Raw genomic sequence first — 18,299 nt, 5'->3', positions numbered from 1 at the left:
AAGAAGTAGCCCCAGTGGTCAGCTTTCAGTAGGACCAAAAACACTGGCCACCAGCTGGATGACAAAGTCTTGTGATTGTCCCTGGTACTCTTTTACTACCCAATGTATGCATTTTCCTTCTGCTCACAACAATTGCTCCCAGAGTCCAGACCAGTTAGGAAGCTACATACCCAAAAGGAAATGTTTCCATCCTCTCTCTCTCTCTTTTTTTTTTGTACAGCAGCCACTAAACTGTAAGCAGGAGCCTCATACCTCCCACCCAGACTAATTTAACATGATGGAGGATTCTTAAAAACAACAAATTGAACAAGTGAGTCTTTGGTTGCTAGGCAACATCAATACAAAGCCTTTTCCTTCCCTTCCAGAGCAGTCTTTCCATCTTCATGGGCAAAAGTGAAAGACTCCTTAACCACAGGTATGGTGACATTGGCGGTGACACCAATAGACACTAAATGATTTTTTTTTACTGAAAACAGCACCCACTGCACTGCATCAAGCACTTCACGGTTCTGAATTACTACCTTCTGTAAACAGGATAATGTTTCCTGTTCCGAAATAGGCTTTTTTCTTTGTGCAAACAGACTAGATGGTTCTCTTCTGGCAGGAATGCAAATAGAAGTAGACATGCTGCCAACCAATGCAAGTCTGTTGTCCTCTCCCCAGGACAGGAGCGGTCTGCTGTGACATGCCCAGGATGAGCCCTTTCTCTGCTTGGATGCATGGCAGCTGTGTTGAAACCCTAATCCCTGTACCTTTAGATGCCATCTCCTTTGGGAATCGGACTTTCTTTGTTATGTTCACGAGGGCCTATCAGTGTGTTCTAACCCTCTCTTCTGAGTTAGGCAAAGAGCAGATTAAACTCTCTTCTGAGTTAGGCAAAGAGCAGATTAAACACCAAAAGGGCGAGGGTGGTGAGACAGAGGCCCCATAAATATTGTGGTAGGAGCCCAGGACCCTGGGGCTATGAGAGCTGGAAGAGGCAAGGACCTTCCCTCAGAGTCCTCCCATAGGTGTGGTCTAAAATCAGAATGTTGACCTCCTGATAGGGAGAAAATAAATTTGTGATATGTGTGTTACATCAGCATTAGGAAATAATACGAGGTGTCAATGAGTTTGTTAGAAACTTTCAAGTGTCTTTTAATTCTACTTTCCATGAATTTTTGAAGGCCCCTTATACAGCAGCTTAAGTCAAAAGACGATGTCCCTCTCGCTCCCTGGCTGGTCTTGAGGAATAGTACTTGACCCCTGCACTGGCTAACAGATGTCCTCATTCACTCATACACACTTGTTGCCTATTCATCACTCCCTCCAATGTGAATGACAGCATCTCAGGAACAGGTCAGATGACTGGTCCCTTCTTGCATACCCTCTTGCATTCCTTCACTCAGCTTCTCCCTTCTTCATCCTCTGGCCCTGAAACTAATCTCAGACCCTCCTGTCAAACATCTTTTTTGGAACTGATTGTCTGACTCAAACTTGGTAATATCCTTAGAGCTCATTCTGCTGCTTGAAAAACAAAAGATTTCCCTGGCAGGAACAGAAACAAAAACAAGGCTCAGCTGCCCTACAGGTGCCCTCTAACATTCTTGATAAAATGTTCAGTAATGGCAGCTGGTCATCATCTAGTTCTTCTGGTCTCCTGGCAAAGAAGATAGTTGTTCATGGAGGCAATTAATTAGCCAAGTAGTCCATATCTTCCTACTCTTGCTGACTCTCCTTCTTCCTTCTTCTGTTCTTCCAGGTGAATAGAGACTAATTGAGCCTTGGTGATTTCTTGCAAACCATTAAGACACCAAACCAAAAAAACCACTGCCATTGAGTTGTTTATGACTCACAGCAATCCTATAGAACTGAGAAGAACTTTTCCTTTGGGTTTCCAAGATCGCAAATCTTTATAGGTAGGAGCAGACAGCTGCATCTTTCTCCCATGAAGCAGCAGGGGGGTTGAATTACTGACCTTGCAGTCAGTAACCCAACACGTATCCACCTACTGCACCAGGGCTCCTTTTGTTGTTGCTCCTAAGTGCTGTCAAGTTGGTTCCAGCTCATAGTGACCCTGTATTAGGGTTTCCAAGGAGTGGCTGATGGGTTTGAACCGATGACCTCACGGTTCAAACTGATCTTGGGGGGTCTAGTAAATAATTATCCTGCAGCATCACATCAGGACTCCAGGGCTCCTTTTAAGAGCCCAGAATTTACAAAATGACCTAGGAGGTGGAAAAGAAGCAGAAAGACATTATTATGCTAATTAATCAAGAAGTTTCATGAAACCACGACCCCAAACTTCCAGACCATAGGAATGAAATTCCATGAGGTGTTTGATTGTACATAAGCAGCCTCAGCGTCCACTTTTGGGGGGTGTGTCTTCCTGCATCTAACAAAATAAGATAGGATCACACTATGCTTTGAGGAGGATAGCCAACAAGATGGAAGGGGTACTAAGGAATCAATCAGGCCTGTCAGTTCTTGAAAGGCCACTGTGATGAAGGGAGAAGAAATCAGGTGTTGACAATAAGAAAGTAAATCCTAGCAGGACTGAGAGTACGGATCCAATTCTGAAAAACATTCTGAGATCAGGAGTGGGAGGGATCCCCAAAGTGGCCATTAAAATGAAAAGTGGGTCCAAGTTTCAGCCAAGTAGCTTAGACAACTTGGGTCTAAGTTGTCTAGGTTATGGTGCCCAGCAATTTGGTCAAACCCTAGTTTAGATACTGCTAGGCGTTATCTGTGAGCAGCATTTAAATTATGTAGGCTTAAGTAAAGCAGATTATGTTCCACCATGTGATGGCCTCATCCAAACAGATGAAGGCCTGAAGAAGAAACTCGAGAATTTCTTAAGGATTTCATATTCTGACTATAAATATAAGTTATACCAGAATTCCTCTCTTTCGTCCACAGATTTTGGGACACAATACAGAGGGATTGCCAGCATGTCACCATATCTATAGAATTGGATTTGTCAGTCAATTCCTCAAAATCATTATCTATTTGTCTCTACCACACATCTGTCAATGTGTCATACTGTGGTGGCTTTCGTGATGATGTGATGCTGTGAACTATGCCACTGGGTATTTAAAGGGTACACCCACCCTAGTGGACAGGTTTCATCTGAGCTTCCAGATTAAGACAGACTAGGAAGAAGGAGAGGTGGACTGTTTCTGAATGTTTAGCCACTGAAAACTTTATGCATAGCAGTGGAACACTGTCAGATAGCACCGAATATTGAATATTGAAACATGATGAAGAGCGCCAGAAACTTGTCAGATAGAATGCTGAAAGATAAGCCCCTCAGGTTGGAAGCCACACAAAATACGACTGGGACAGAGCTGCCTCCTCAAAGTAGAGCTGATCGTGATGGTGCAAATAGATTAAAGCTTCCAGTATCCTTCACTTGCTGATGTTGCACAACTCAAAACAAGGAGAAACAACTGTAAATATACATTAATAATCAGAACATGGTGTGTTCAAATGATGAATCTAGGAAAATTGGAAGTTGTCAGAAATGAAATGGAATACATAAAGATCAGTATCCTAGGCATTGCTGTTGTTATGAGGTGCCATTGAGTTGATTCTGACTCATAGCAACACTGTATAGGGTTTCTGAGGAGTGGCTGGTGCACTTGAACCATTGACCTTGTGGTTCACACCAACCTTGCAGTCCAGCGCATGAACCCACAGCACCACACCAGGACTACTCTATCCTATGCATTAGTGAACTCAAATGGACTGGTAATGGCCATTTTTAATCTGACAAGCATATGCTTTAGTATGCCACGAATGTCAAATTGAAGAAGAATGGCATTACATTCATGATCAAAAAGAACATTTCAATATCTATCCTGAAGTATAATGCTGTCTGTGATCTAATAATATCCATATGCCTACAAGGAAGCCCAGTTAATATAAATATTATTCAAATTTACACACCAACCACTAAAGCCAGTAATGATGAATTTGAAGAATTCTACCAACATCTTCAGTCTGAAATTGATCAAACATATTGATAATTATTGGAGATTGGAATGCAAAAGTTGGAAACAAAGAGAAAGGATCAGTAGTCAGAAATATGGGTTAGGTAATAGAAACTATGCTGGTAGATCGCATAATAAAATTGTGCAAGACCAATGACTTGTTCATTGCAAATACCTTTTTTAAACAACATAAAAGATGACTGTATACATGGACCTCCCCAGATGGAATACACAGAAATCAAAAGCAGTACATCTGTGGAAAGAGACAGTGGAAAACTCTATATCATCGGCCAAAATAAGGCCAGAGGCAGATTGTGAAATAAACCATCAATCATATACAATCATATACAAATTAAGGCTGTAGCTGAAGAAAATCAAACAAGCCCACCAAATCCGAAATTTGACTGTGAGCATATCCCACCTGAATTTCAAAATCATCTCAAGAACAGATTTGATGCTTTAGACACTAATGATTGAAGATCAAAGGAGTTGGGAAATGACATCAACTATATCATACAAGAGGAAAGCAACGGGTCATTAAGAAGATAAGCAAGAAGAAAAAGACTAAAATGGATGTCCTAAGAGACTCTGAAATTTGCTCACCAGCCTAGAGATGCTAAAGTAAAAGGAAGATCTCCAATTAAAACCAAAAAGCCACAGCCGGCCCTGAACTGTTTACAACTAGAAAAAAGGCCTGAACGGGGATTGTGGAGCGGGACAAGCAGACAAAAGAGGAAATAGGCCGAAAATTAAATCCTAAGTTACGTCAAAACGACCAACAGTGGTATCTTGAAACTTCTCAGGAAGAAGAGTGAAGAGGGGAGCCCATTTCCTGATCATATCTACCTGGAGGCAATCAGAAAGCATAAAAAATACCAAAATACATACCCATCTAAGTATTAAGGCCACAGATAACCCCTGAATATGCCCTAAAGTAAAAGGAAGAAAAAAAGAAATCAAAAAGCTGAATAGAAAAATTCCAAAGGGCACATCAAAAAGATAAGGTCAAATATAATAATGAAATGTGCAAAAACCTTGGAGCTAGAAACCCGAAAGAGAAGAACACGCTCAGCAATTCTCAAGCTGAAAGAACTGAGTAACAAATGCAAACCTTGATGTGCAATACTGAGGATTCTACGGGCAAAACACTGAATGATGCAGATAGCATCAAAAGAACATGGAAGGAATATACAGAGTCACTATACCAAAAAGCAGTGACTGATGTACAGCCATCTCAAGAGACAGCATACGATCACAAGCCAATGGTGCTGAAATAAGAAGTCCAAAACACACGGAAGGCATTGGCAAAGAAAGAGGCTTCAGGAGTTGATAGAATATAAATTGAAATCTTTCAACAAACTAATGCAGCACTGGAGGCACTCAGCTATGCCAAAAAAATGTGGAAGACAGCTACCTGGCCAAATGGTTAGAAGAGATCCATATTTGCGCCATCCCAAAGAAAAGTGACTTCATGGAATATGAAAATCATTGGACAATATCATTAATATCATATGCAAGTATATTTTGCTAAAGATAATTCAAAAATGGCTGCAACAGTGCACAGACAGAGAACTGCAGGGGTTTGAGCCTGATTCCAATGAGAATATGGAACCAGGGAAATCATTGCTGATGTCAGATGGATCTTGGTTGAAAGCAGAGACTACCAGAAAGATACTTCATTGAATATGCAAAGGCTTTCTATTATGTGGATCATGATAAACTATAGACAACATTGCAGAGAATGAGTATTCCGGAACACTTAATTATGCTCTTGAGGAACCTATACACAGACCATGAGGCAGTTGTTCAAACAGAACAAGGGAACACTGAATGGTTTAAAATTAGGAAAGGTGTGCGCCAGGGTTGTATTCTTTCACCATATTTATTCAATCTGTATGCTGAGCAAATAATCCGAGAAACTGGGTTATATGAAGAAAAATGTGGCATCAGGATTGGAGGAAGACTTGTTAACAATCTGCGATATTTTTGATGGCTTGTTGAAAACAAAGAAGACTTAAAATACTTACTGATGAAGATCAAAGGCCACAGCCTTCCTGATGGGTTGCACCTTGATGTGAAGAAAACAAAAACCCATACCACTGAACCAACAAATAACATCATGATAAATGGAGAAAAGATTGATGTTGTCAAAAGCTTCATTTTGCTTGGATCCACAATCAGCACTCACGGAAGCAGCAGTCATCAAATCAAACGACATATTGCATCAGGCAAATCTGCTGTACAAGACCTCTTGAAAGTGCTCAAGAGCAAAGATCTCAGTGTGAAGACTAAGGTGCACTTGATCCAAGCCATGGTATTTTCAATAGCTTCATTTGCATGTGAAAGTGGGACAGCGAATAAGGAAATTGTAGAATTGATGCATTTGACTTGTGGTGCTAGAGAAGAATATCTAAAGTACCATGCACTGCTAAAACAAACAAATCTGTGTTGAATGAAGTATAATCAAAATGCTCCTTAGAAGCCAGGATGACCAAACTTCACCTCTCATATTTTGGACATATTATCAGGAGGGACCAGGCCCTGGAGAAGGACATCATGCTTGGTAAAGTGAAGATGTAAAGTCAGTGAAAGAGAGGAAGCCCTCCAATGAGATGGCTTGGCATAGTCATCGCAGCAATGGGCTCAAGTTTATTAATGATTGTGAGGCTGGCACAGGACCAGACAGTGTTTCATTCTGTTGTGCATAAGGTCACTATGAGTTAGAACCAACAACAACATATAAAGGTTATGTTCACTCTGTCTGTAATCAATTACATGTGCAATAGCATTATGCAAATGTTTGAATTATTGTGAGACTTGCCAAAGTGTGACACAGAGACAAGACATAAGCACATGCTGCTGGAAAAATGTTGCTGATAGACTTGCTCCCGGTAGAGTTGCCACAAACGTTCACTTTGTAAAACACTACAGTATCTGCAAAGTACCATAAAACAAGGTCTACCTGTGTACATAGCTGCAATTTAAAGATGAAAGTCAGGGTTGACTTTCGGGGGGTAGGGGGCAGGCAGCGGAGAACAATGTCACCATGGAAGGGCCCAAAGAAGGACTGGCAATGTTCTATTTCCTGACTGGTGTGATGGATACAAAATATTCATTTCGTCATTTTTCTTGAAACTGCACATGCTTTTTTTTATATTGGATTCTGTAAACTCCATTCCAGAGCTTGGATTCTGGAGCCAGTCTGCCTGAGCTACAAACATATCAGGGTTTTTTATAAAAGTAAAAATCAAACAATGGGCACAATACATGGAAAACACGCCACTTCCCATCTCCAATTATCTTTATGACTTTGAACAGTTTTCTTCTCATTGTGAAACCCCTGCTTTCTCATCTACCAATAAAGACAATCTCTCTCTCGCCTACCTCACACCAACTGTGAGAGTAAATGGGATCATATATGTGAGATTGCTTTGCGCGCTGCAAAGCAATTTGTAGGCAGAGTTCATGATTATTACGTCGAGGATATCTGGAAACAAACTGATCCCCAATTAAAGGTCACACTGCCACATTCCTCATGGGCCTCCCAGATGCTGTGGTTAGGCTCTTTGCTATTCTTGGACTCCCTTTGGTTGGATCACAAATAGTTGTTTTCTCTGGAGAATAACTAGACAAAATGAAGGGATTACCTTTGACTGTGCTTGCTAGAAAGAAGTCACAGAATGTCCATCTCTAGACACATTGTTGCTGCTGCTGTTGTTGTTGTTGTTGTTAAGTGCCATTGAGTCCATTCCAATCCATAGTAACCCTGTATGGGTTTCCAAGGAGTGTCTGGTGAGCATGAACTGCCGACCTTGTGATTCAAACCCACTTTGCAGTCCAGCACATTAATCCACAGAGCCACACCAATAAACTTAATTTCTGTACTTGATCATTTGTTGTTTGTAAGTGCCATCAAGTCGGTTCTGACTCATAGCAACCCTGTACAAGTTGTCTGAGGAGTGGCTAGTAAGTTTGAGCCATCAACCTTGCAGTTCAAACCGACCCTGCGGGCCAGTGCATTATCCTGCGGTGCCACACCAGGACTTAATCATTGCAGAGGGGGGAAAATACCTTTCTCAACTGTTTTTCCTCAAAGAAACTGAGAACATGCATAATCTCTATACATGAGATGCATGAAGCAAAGTATTTGATGATCAGTTTAGGATTCCCATTTGTCAGTCATTTTTAATCTAAGTTATATCCTGGTGTGGCAATGTAGGATAAACAACAGACTGCTAACCTCAAAGGTGGCAGTTCAAACCCACCAGCTGCTCCCTGGAAACCCTCAACAGGGTAGCTATGGGTCAGAACTGATTGGACAGCGATTAACAACAACAATAAGTGATTGTAATGCGTGACCAGGTTTGAGAATCATTGTCCAGGTGTGCTAACTACCAATGCCTCTGCTTATCTTTATCTCTAATGGAGAGATGAACATGCAAGCTCCGCACTACATTACAACATGAAAAGCACAACAATAAAGCTATGAAGGGAAGGTTCTAGTAGTATTGAGCCTAGTGAAGCAGATGACGCTTTTAGTGTCCAGCACTGATATACAACCAAAGCGGCTCTCCAACTCTAAGTAGAGAATTCTTTCTCCTTTTCCTTTCTCCTTACACGACTAAGAGAATACCACTGCACATTGCGAACAGAAATTTGCAAGAATAAGATTTTATTTCCAAGCAACTCTGGTAGCGTAGTGGTTACAAGTCAGGCTGCTAACCACAAAGTCAGCAGTTCAAAGCTACCAGCCACTCCGCAGAAGAAAGAGGAGACTTTCTGCTCCCATAAAGATTTACAGCCTCGGAAACCCTATACAGGGTCACTGTGAGTCTGAACCTACTCCACAGCACATAACCACCAACCACCAACCACCACCAGGTTCTGTTGAAATCAATGGTGGGGGGGTGGGGGGAGGGGGACAAACTACTTTTCTCATACAAGGTGGCAGGAGAAATCTGTGTGTGTATGTGAATTGTTTGTGAATATGTAACACTGCCTTTATAGGGCTAAGGCTGTCATGCTAGCAACACACATACTTTAGAAATGTGGAGATTTTTACATCAACTGTCTCCAGTAATTTCTAGCTTTCCTTTTAAAAAATGCATCACTAATTATAGGATAGTTAACCCAGCTGGAAGCCTTTTATCTTTGCTGGATACAGCCATTTCCCACCAAGGCTAAAAACCAGATAAATACTATGTGTGGCATTTAAAAAGTCAAATATTATACAAGGTCACATATGAATCATTTTTTTCCCTAAATTAATGCATTATTTTGATGTTCCCAGAAAAACGTCTTAATACATATTTTCTTTGAGTCTCAGCTATCAGGCAATTTGAAATAGAGGCCTACATCACAGCCCATTGACCTGCCAGTCTCCAAGATAAACAGATTCATGCGCATATACGTAAGTTGTTGTTGTTGTTGTTGTTGTTGTGAGGTCATAGCGACCCTGTACAGGGTTTCCGAGGCTGTAAATCTTTACAGAAGCAGAAATCCTCATCTTTCTCCAGTGGAACAGCTGGTAGTTTCGAACTGCTGACCTTATGGTTCGCAACCCTTTTCACAACCACTACACTACCAGAGCTCCTTTCAGAAAGGTAGGAAAAGGAAGTAACTGTATCTCACATTAGCCTCTCCTTCCAATTGCCTTCACATCTCCCTTGTGCTTTTCAGAAGCAACTAAATGTCATAGTTTCTGTGGGTTAATGCACTGGACCACAAGGTCAGTGGTTCAAACTCACCAGCTGCTCCTTGGAAGCCCTATACAGGGTTGCTGAGTCAGAATCTATTCCATGGCACTTAACAACAACAACAATATACTCATAGTATCTTGTTGTTGATAGTGCCAACAAGTCTGTTCCGACCCATAGTGACCCTATATAGGGTTTCTGAGGAGCAGCTGGTGAGCTTGAACCACTGACCTTGAGGTTCAAACTGACTTTGTAGTACAGTGCATTAGCCCACAGCGCCCCACCATCTCAACCCATTATGTGCTGGGTTTACCCCATAACATTTCACTGACAAGTCCTAATTATTATATCCTGATAATCAAAACTGGTGTCCTGGTGTGGCACTATAGGACAAGCACTTGACCACAAGATCGGTTTGAATCACAAGGTTGGTGGTTCAAACTCACCAGCGACTCCTGAAAACCCTATACAGGGTCACTATGAATTGGTACCAACTTGATGACACTCAACAGCAACAATTACCAAGTCTGGTGTGATGCTGTAGGGTCAACACTGGACTGCTAAATGCAAGGCAGGTGGTTCAAACCCAACAACAGCTCCTCAGAAACCCTATGCGAGGTTGCTAGGAGTCAAAACCTGCTTTTTAGCCTGCTTGCATTTCCGGCAAGTGCCCTGAAGCACCATCCACCCTCAGCTTCTTGAATACTGCTCTCCCCTTGCCTTTAATTGTCTGGGCCCTCAGCTGCTTTCCTGAGCCTCTTCTCAGATTTATTCTGCATGTCTTTGGAACATGTTTCTCTCCTCCCTCCCCGACTTCATCCGCATACTGTTTGCTAACTGACTGCTTCCCATAGTTCCTCTCCAACATGTCCAGTTGTCTAGTAGGCATTGCTCCTACTCTGTCTGAAAAGCTCTTCACACTTGATGTGCCCCAAACGGAACAGGAAAAATAATTTAATTAAAGAGAACAATACCAAAAATCTCTCTCCCCTGTAATGTTTGTTTATATGAGTTAATGGTACCAGCACCTACTCTTCGTTGACTCCTCCTCTCCCCAACAGCCAGCTCAACACTCTAATAGAGTGGGTTGTATCCCCTGGATTTCTCTTTAACCCGTTCCTTTCTGTATACTCGTACCATTACACTTCCAGTTCAGTTCCCCCTCATGACTTGCTTTGACCATTTTATTTGGTGTGTTTTTTTCTGCCATTCTCTCCCCACCACTTTTTCCATGATGATGCTAAAGGCCCAGGTGAGCATGCAAAATAACAGATGTGATCATGTGGGGGGAAAATATATATATAATATATATTTATTACAATCCTGTTTATTGTATTCGGGTAACCTTTTTTTTTTTTTTTTATTTCCTGAAGTAAAGACTTTATGATCTCTCTCTTTTTCTTTGCTTACTCCTGAAGTGAAATTTATGATCACTTTCTTTTTCTTTTAACTATTTCCTGGAGTAAAGAATTTATGATCGCTCTTTTTTTCTTTTCCTAAAGTAGGAATGCACGCCTTAAAAATTTGAACTAGCCAGCCGGTTAAGGGAAAAGATTGTGCGGTCAAAACCCTAGTCAATGGGGTGACACACAGCCCTGAGACTCGTGTCAGGGATTAAAAACCAGAGCGGACTACCCACTCGATGTGCTCCCTGGCCCGTTCCTATATGTACGGCTATGCGCACGCACCCTCTTGCAAGAGTAAATTTTGCTTTGCCAAGGTAATTTAGTCTCACCGAGTGTGTTTTATGGGACATTGGGATTCATTTCTAACAATCAGGAACCCCATACTCATGAGGTGAACCTTCTGCACGGCACACAAGTCTCCCTGTCTAACCCTCACCTACTGCGCTGATCTCATTGTAGCCCGCTGTCCCCAAGCGTCATGTTCCTGTTGCACGGAGCTTCCTGTGTCCCATCACGTGCTGCCTGCCTTCATACCCCCCTTTCCTTGCTTGATTCTAGATTCTCTAACACTTGAACTGTGTCTCTGTTCCTTCTTCACTTCTTGAGTCCATACCCGTCATTTGGATCACAGGATAAATATGAAGTATTTCTTAACTCTCTCTGCTTTACTGTCGCAATATCCTACCCACACCCCACTGACAGCATTTGTCACGCCTACAGATCTAGCTCATGGGTAGTGAGAACTTCAAAAAGTTCATGGGGAAAAAATGGAATTAAAGGATAATGAAATTTTCCAAAAAAACTGTTTTGAAGCCACCTCTTAGTGCTGACCACCTGAGCTCCACACATCGCAGTATTTGCATAAACGGAAGTGAATTATGCTGCCTGCCCGGATGTCAGCTGCAGGAATGCTTTACAAACTTTACCGCGAATTTCTTATTTAGGAAGCTAAACATTATATATGCGCAACTACGTACTTATTGTTGAAAATGCATCTGAATACAGAACATCGGGCTCTAAATTATAGATGCTCCCTTCGTAAGTATCAAACAATGCAAATTTTCAGAACAAAATAAATAAACAATGAGAAGACCACCTGGACTGTAACCCAGTTCAAACACCCTCAGAAGACATGCATGGGACTCTTAAGTCGACTATTTAACATGTTGTTCAATACAGGTTTTCATCACTCAGCTGTAGTAGTTTATTTTAGTGTTAGCTACAAATCAGTGAAAGAAAGCGGTTACAGACATTCTCCCATTTAAAGATTCTCCTGGAGCGACCAGCCTGACCTCTGGGTCAGAAGCATCAGAATTTTTATTTTAATTCTACAAACTAGGGATTGACAGTAAAACAAACATCTTTTTAACTAGCCAGGCTAAACCTTTCTGTGTTCCTAGTCACATGCTTCCAGAATAGTATTTCTTTTCACCAGAGTGCTTTGAACTGTCTAAGAGAGACAGAAAACATAGACAAAAGCTCAGCGAATCTTGTGAGAAGAACAGAGCACTGAACATCAGGCAGACTTGACAGGAAGCCCGACGGAGCTTTTAAGGCAGATTCTATAAAGTGAAATGAATGGCGAGTGGAAGCCTTGTTGTTAGCAGTGTTCCTGTTGTGAAGAAAGTCAGAGATACAAAAGGCCCAAGAATCAAGAATCAATCAGTGTCTATGACCTTAGACAATGCTCAAACATTCGATAAAATTAACATCATCTGGGAACTTCTGACTACTGATGGAGAGGAAAAAATCACTTCCCCTTACAAGAGTGAGATCTCAGACAGAAAAGGACCAGACCTTCAAGTACCCAAGAATGAGACTTGAGGAATCCAGAAAGGTGATATTTCTTCATATTGAACAAATTATTTTCCCCATCAAGGCACCAATTTTGTGACATTAAATACCTGATCTGTCAACCAGAAATCACGTGTGGTTGGGGACAGGCGAGTGCCTATAGCATTAGTTGAATCCTCTGGGGTTTTCCTGTTACGGACTTACATGTATGTAATCCCCACTGGGACAGGAATCTTATGTTTGTCTCCATGCATTAGTATACAGCCCCTGCCCCAGACTTTGTTCTCAAACTTCACCAAATGCCTGTGGGTCCCTGTGAGAAATAACTCTTGTGGGCCTGGTCCATCTTCAGGAATTCATGAGATTCCTATGCCTGACAAACAGATTGTTGGTTTACATGTTGTTGTTAAGTGCTGTTGAGTCGATTCCGACCCATAGCGACCCTGTATAGAGTTTCCAAGGAGCAGCTGGTAAGCTTGAACCACTGACGTTGCAGTTCAAACGACTTTGCAGTCTGACGCATTAGTCCACAGCACCATACCAGGTTTACATACATATGGTTTACATACAGGGAGGGATATGTAACCAGGCTGTTCTAGGACTAGGATATTTAAACAAGAATACAGCCATTAAGACAATGGGCAAGCCATTTTGGCTTCTCTGGGGGGAGGGAAAATGGGACATACCATAGAATTCTATATGGGGAACTGAAACTGGAAGAGGGGCTTTTTGAGGCAAGTATAAAAACCATTTGTGGCAGGTCATGTGGTGCGTCTGACCTTGTCTACGGGGCTGGGCACCTGATTTTGCAAAACCCAATGAAGACCTCACTCACTCTATCTAAAATGAGTACAGATTGGATTACTTGAGCGTTTGTCAGTATAGACAATGTTTCTCACAGTCCCCCGCTCGTAACCAGCTTCCCCTCTCTGTCTTTTTGCCTATGGTGCCTTCATTGCCTACAATGCCATTTTGACCCCTCACCTCACCCACTTCATTTTCCATCTTTAAATCCATCTCTATCATCTCCTCCAGAAAACCCTTTCTGATTTCTGTGAGTCAAGCTGAGTCAAGACCATTCCCTCTCATGAACTGTAAATCCCTTTACTGAAGATATTGTTCTATAATCTTGATGTACCAACAGAACAATATCGGGTATGCTGAAGGAACCAAAAGATAGAATGAATGAATAGGACAACTGAGAAAAGCCAAAACCTTATGAAATAACAAAAACCAACTTTAACCTTTATTTTTAAGTTTGTTCATACCGAGAAGATTATGCATACATATATAAAGCATGACACACGTGATACGCAGGTATAGTAAGTATGGTTGTAAGCACCAATCCTTGCTTAGTGGTATATTAGAAAATTTTGACAGCTCGGAAACACATCATTTGCTGTTTAATTTCTGGATTTATCGCCAAAAGGAGGCCTCTTTTTAAACCTTTTTCTGTCTCACTCAACCCCCCTATTTACTTCTAACTCAGACCCAATTCACTTCCTGTCCCTAATCCTATTTCCATCAGTATCCTTTGTTCCTGCTGTCTGACTTTGTACAATTTGAAGCGCTAAATTCCTCTTCAGATGGCGCTGCCTTCTGGCACTTGCAGCCTTGCTAGCTCCATTCCCAGTGTAAGATTCAGGGGAAAAAAGAATTCTCTGGTAAGAAATTGCCTGCAATACTACCAAAGCCCCACATTATTTGGTAGTGGTTAGGTGATGTGCCGGGGAGTTGGTTCCAACTCATGGTGACCCTGCATAGGATTTCTGAGGCTGTAAATCTTTATGGGAGCAGAATGCCTCATCTTTCTCCCGCGGAACCGCTGGTAGTTTCCAACTGCTGACCTTGAGGTTAGCAACCGGACTTGTAACCACTCTACTACCAGAGCTCCTTAGGAGTTGTTTATTCCTCAATTATTTCCCAGATTTCACTAGAAATATTCCCACAACCAATATAGAAGAGATCTCTGTCTCAACCCCTCTGGGGAATGGTAGTTTAGCTGACTCTCACTCACATGCTGATAATATTTCTCAACAGTTTCGTTCCCATGACATTTGGGCTACAAAAGATTAGAATCGTGTCCAAAGCTCTGGGCAATACCCAGATGAGAGTTTGCTCTGACCACTCAGTTACCTCGTAGGTCCTTATCTGCTTACTTGCATCTCTAGGAGCTTTTCCTAAGTGTCCCTTGGAAAGGGCATGCACACCACACTATACAACATGCATTCAGATGTAGAAAAGACAATTAAACATATACACATGTTTAAGGTTTTTTCCATTGTATATTCACCTAATTCCCACATGCATAATGAGAGTCCCCAAAGGAGAGGAGTTAGGAGGCAGAAATAATATTTTAAAGAAAAAAACAACAAAAGCTTTCTAAAATGGATGAAAAACCTCAATCTACATATCCAAGATGTCCAACAAACTCTAAATAGAATAAACCCCAAGTGACCCACACCTACACACTTCACAATCAAACTGTTGAAAGACAGGCAAACAGAGAATCTTGAACACAGCAAAAAAAAAAAAGCATCTCATTACGTACAACGAACGGATCTTCAATAAGATTAATAGTTTACTAAGATTGCTGTGGTTGTTAAGTGCCATCGACTCAGTCGAGTTGGTTCTGACTCATAGTGAAAATGTATAGGGTTTCCGAGGAGCAGATAGTGAGCTTGAACCACCGACCTTGCGAATCAAATCGACTTTTCAGTCCAGAGCAGTAACCTACAGTGCCACACTAGGATTCCTTACTAAGATTGTTGTTGTTGTTAGGTGCCATCAAGTCGGCACCGACTCATAGCAACCCTATACACAGCAGAACGAAACACTGCCTGATCCTGGGCCAACCTCAGTACTGTTACCATGCTTGAGTCCATCGATGCTGCCACTTGGCCAATCCATCTCATTGGGGGTCTTCCTCTTTTTCTCTGACACTCCACCTTACCAAACATAATGTCCTTCTCCAGCGACTGGTCCCTCCTGACAATATGTGCAAAGTCCCTCCTGACAATATGAGAGACAAAGTTTGGCCATCTTAGCCTCCAAGGAGCACTCTGGCTGCACTTCATCCAAAATGGATCTATTGGTTCTTTTGGCAGCCCATGCACTTTCAATATTCTCCAACACCACAACTCAAAAGCATCAATTCTTCTACGGTCTTCCTTATTCACTGTCCAGCTTTCGCATGCATATGAGGTGATGGAAAATACCATGGCTTGGGTCAGGTGCACCTTAGTCCTTAAACTGACATCTTTGCTCTTCAACACTTTAAAAAGGGCTTCTGCAGCAGATTTCCCTAATGCAATAATTTGTTTGATTTCTAAACTGTTGCTTCCGTGAGTGTTGATAGTTGATTCAAGAAGAATGAAGTCCTTGACAACTTCAATCTTTTCTCCATTGATAAGAATGTTGTTTATTGGTCCAGTGTGGTGAGGATTTTTGTTTTCTTTACATTGAGGTGTAATCCATACCGAAGGCTGTGCTCTTTGATCTTCATCAGTAAATATTTTAAGCCCTCTTCACTTTCAGCAAGCAAGGTTGTATCATCTCCATATCGCAGGTTATTAATGAGTCTTCCTCCAATCCTGATGCCACATTTTTCTTCATATAGACCAGCTTCTTGGATTATTTGTTTAGCATACAGGTTGAATACGTATGGTGAAAGAATACAACCTAGTTGCACACCTTTCTTAATTTAAAACCATTCGGTGTTCCCATGTTCTGTTTGAACAACTGCCCCTTGGTCCATGTACAGATTCCTTATGAGCGCAATTAAGTGTTCAAGAATACTCATACTTCACAATGTTGTCCATAGCTTGTCATGATCCACACAATTGAAAGCCTTTGAGTAGCCAATAACAGACAACTAAACATCTTTCTGATATTCTCTGCTTTCAGCCAAGATCCATCGGACATCAGCGTTGATATCCCTCGTTCCACAGCCTCTTCTGAATCTGGTTTGAACTTCTGGAAGTTCTCTGTCAGTGTATGCTTGCAGCCATTTCTGTATTACCTTTAGTAAAACTTTACTAGCCTGTGATATCAAAGAGATTATTAATTATTAAGAGATTATTAATAAGATTAGCAATTCTCAATAGGAATAACATCGGTAAACATGGAGATCATAAGGCAGAAGGAGGGCATTCAAAATGCTGGAAGCAAAACAAAGAAACAAAACACATTGTCAAGAAAAAACTTATTATTTAGCAAAACTATCCTTCAAAAATGAAGGAGAATACAAGACATTCCAGGAAAAACAAATACCCACAGAGTTTGTCACTACCCGATCTACCCAGTTAGAAGGACTAAGGAGCATCATTCAGGACGACATGAAAGGACACATTGTTGTTCAGTACCATGGAGTTATTCTGACTCATAGGGACCTTGTATAGGGTTTCCAAGGAGCGGCTTGTTACTTAAAATTACCAACCTTAAGGCTAGCAGTCCAGTGCTTATCCTACAGTGCCACACCAGGACTCCTGAAAAGACACTACTGTTGTTAAATGCCGTCCAGTCAGTTTCAACTCATAACCACCCTGTATAGGGTTTCTGAGGAACAGCTGGTGATCTTGAACCACCAACCTTGCAGTATAAATGGCTTTGCAGTCTGGCGCATTAGCCCACAGCACCACACCAGGACTCATTATTGTTATTGTTGTTGTTGTTGTTGTTAAGTGCTGTCAAGTCGGTTCCGACCCACAGCGACTCTGTATAGGGTTTCTGAGGCTGTAAATCTTTCCAAGAGCAGAAAGCCTTATCTTTCTTTTGAAGAATCTCTGGTAGTTTCGAACCTCTGCCCTTGAAGTTAGTAGCGCTACTCGTAACCACTACGCTACCAGAGCTCCTTGTTATTGTTGTTAAGTGCCATCAAATTGATTCCAAGTCATAACGACCCTATATAAAGTTTCCAAGGAGCAGCTGAGGGGTTTGAACTGCTGACCCTGGGATTCAAAATCCATTGCTGATCCTACAGCACCACACCAGGAGTCCTAGACACGAAAAACTAGACATCAGTAAAGGTAACTAAATAGGGAAATAAAAAAGCCAATATAAATATATTCTTGTTTGTGTCTCTTTTTTCTCTATCTTATTAAAAGACATTTACATAAAACAACAATGAAAACCTATGATGATAGACATACAATGTATAAATATGCAATTTGTGGCATTAACCATATAAAGAAGGGAGAGAATATAATGATACAGAAATAACATTAACCATAAACTGATACTAATAAACTAGTTTGTTATAAATTAAAATGTCAACTGTAATCTCCAGGACAATCGCTATGAAAATATCTGAAAATATTCACAGTGGAAGAAAAAAGAAATTAAAATGGTACCCTAGGAAATATTGAATATGATGAATAGCATGAGAATGTTGTCAGATTCAGTGCCAGAGGATGAACCCCTCAGGTTGGAAG

Source organism: Chrysochloris asiatica, unplaced genomic scaffold (genome assembly GCF_000296735.1).
Source record: "Chrysochloris asiatica unplaced genomic scaffold, ChrAsi1.0 scaffold00005, whole genome shotgun sequence".
Taxonomy (NCBI): Eukaryota; Metazoa; Chordata; class Mammalia; order Afrosoricida; family Chrysochloridae; genus Chrysochloris; species Chrysochloris asiatica.
The sequence above is the reverse complement of the archived record's forward strand: the minus strand, read 5'-3'. Positions refer to the sequence as shown.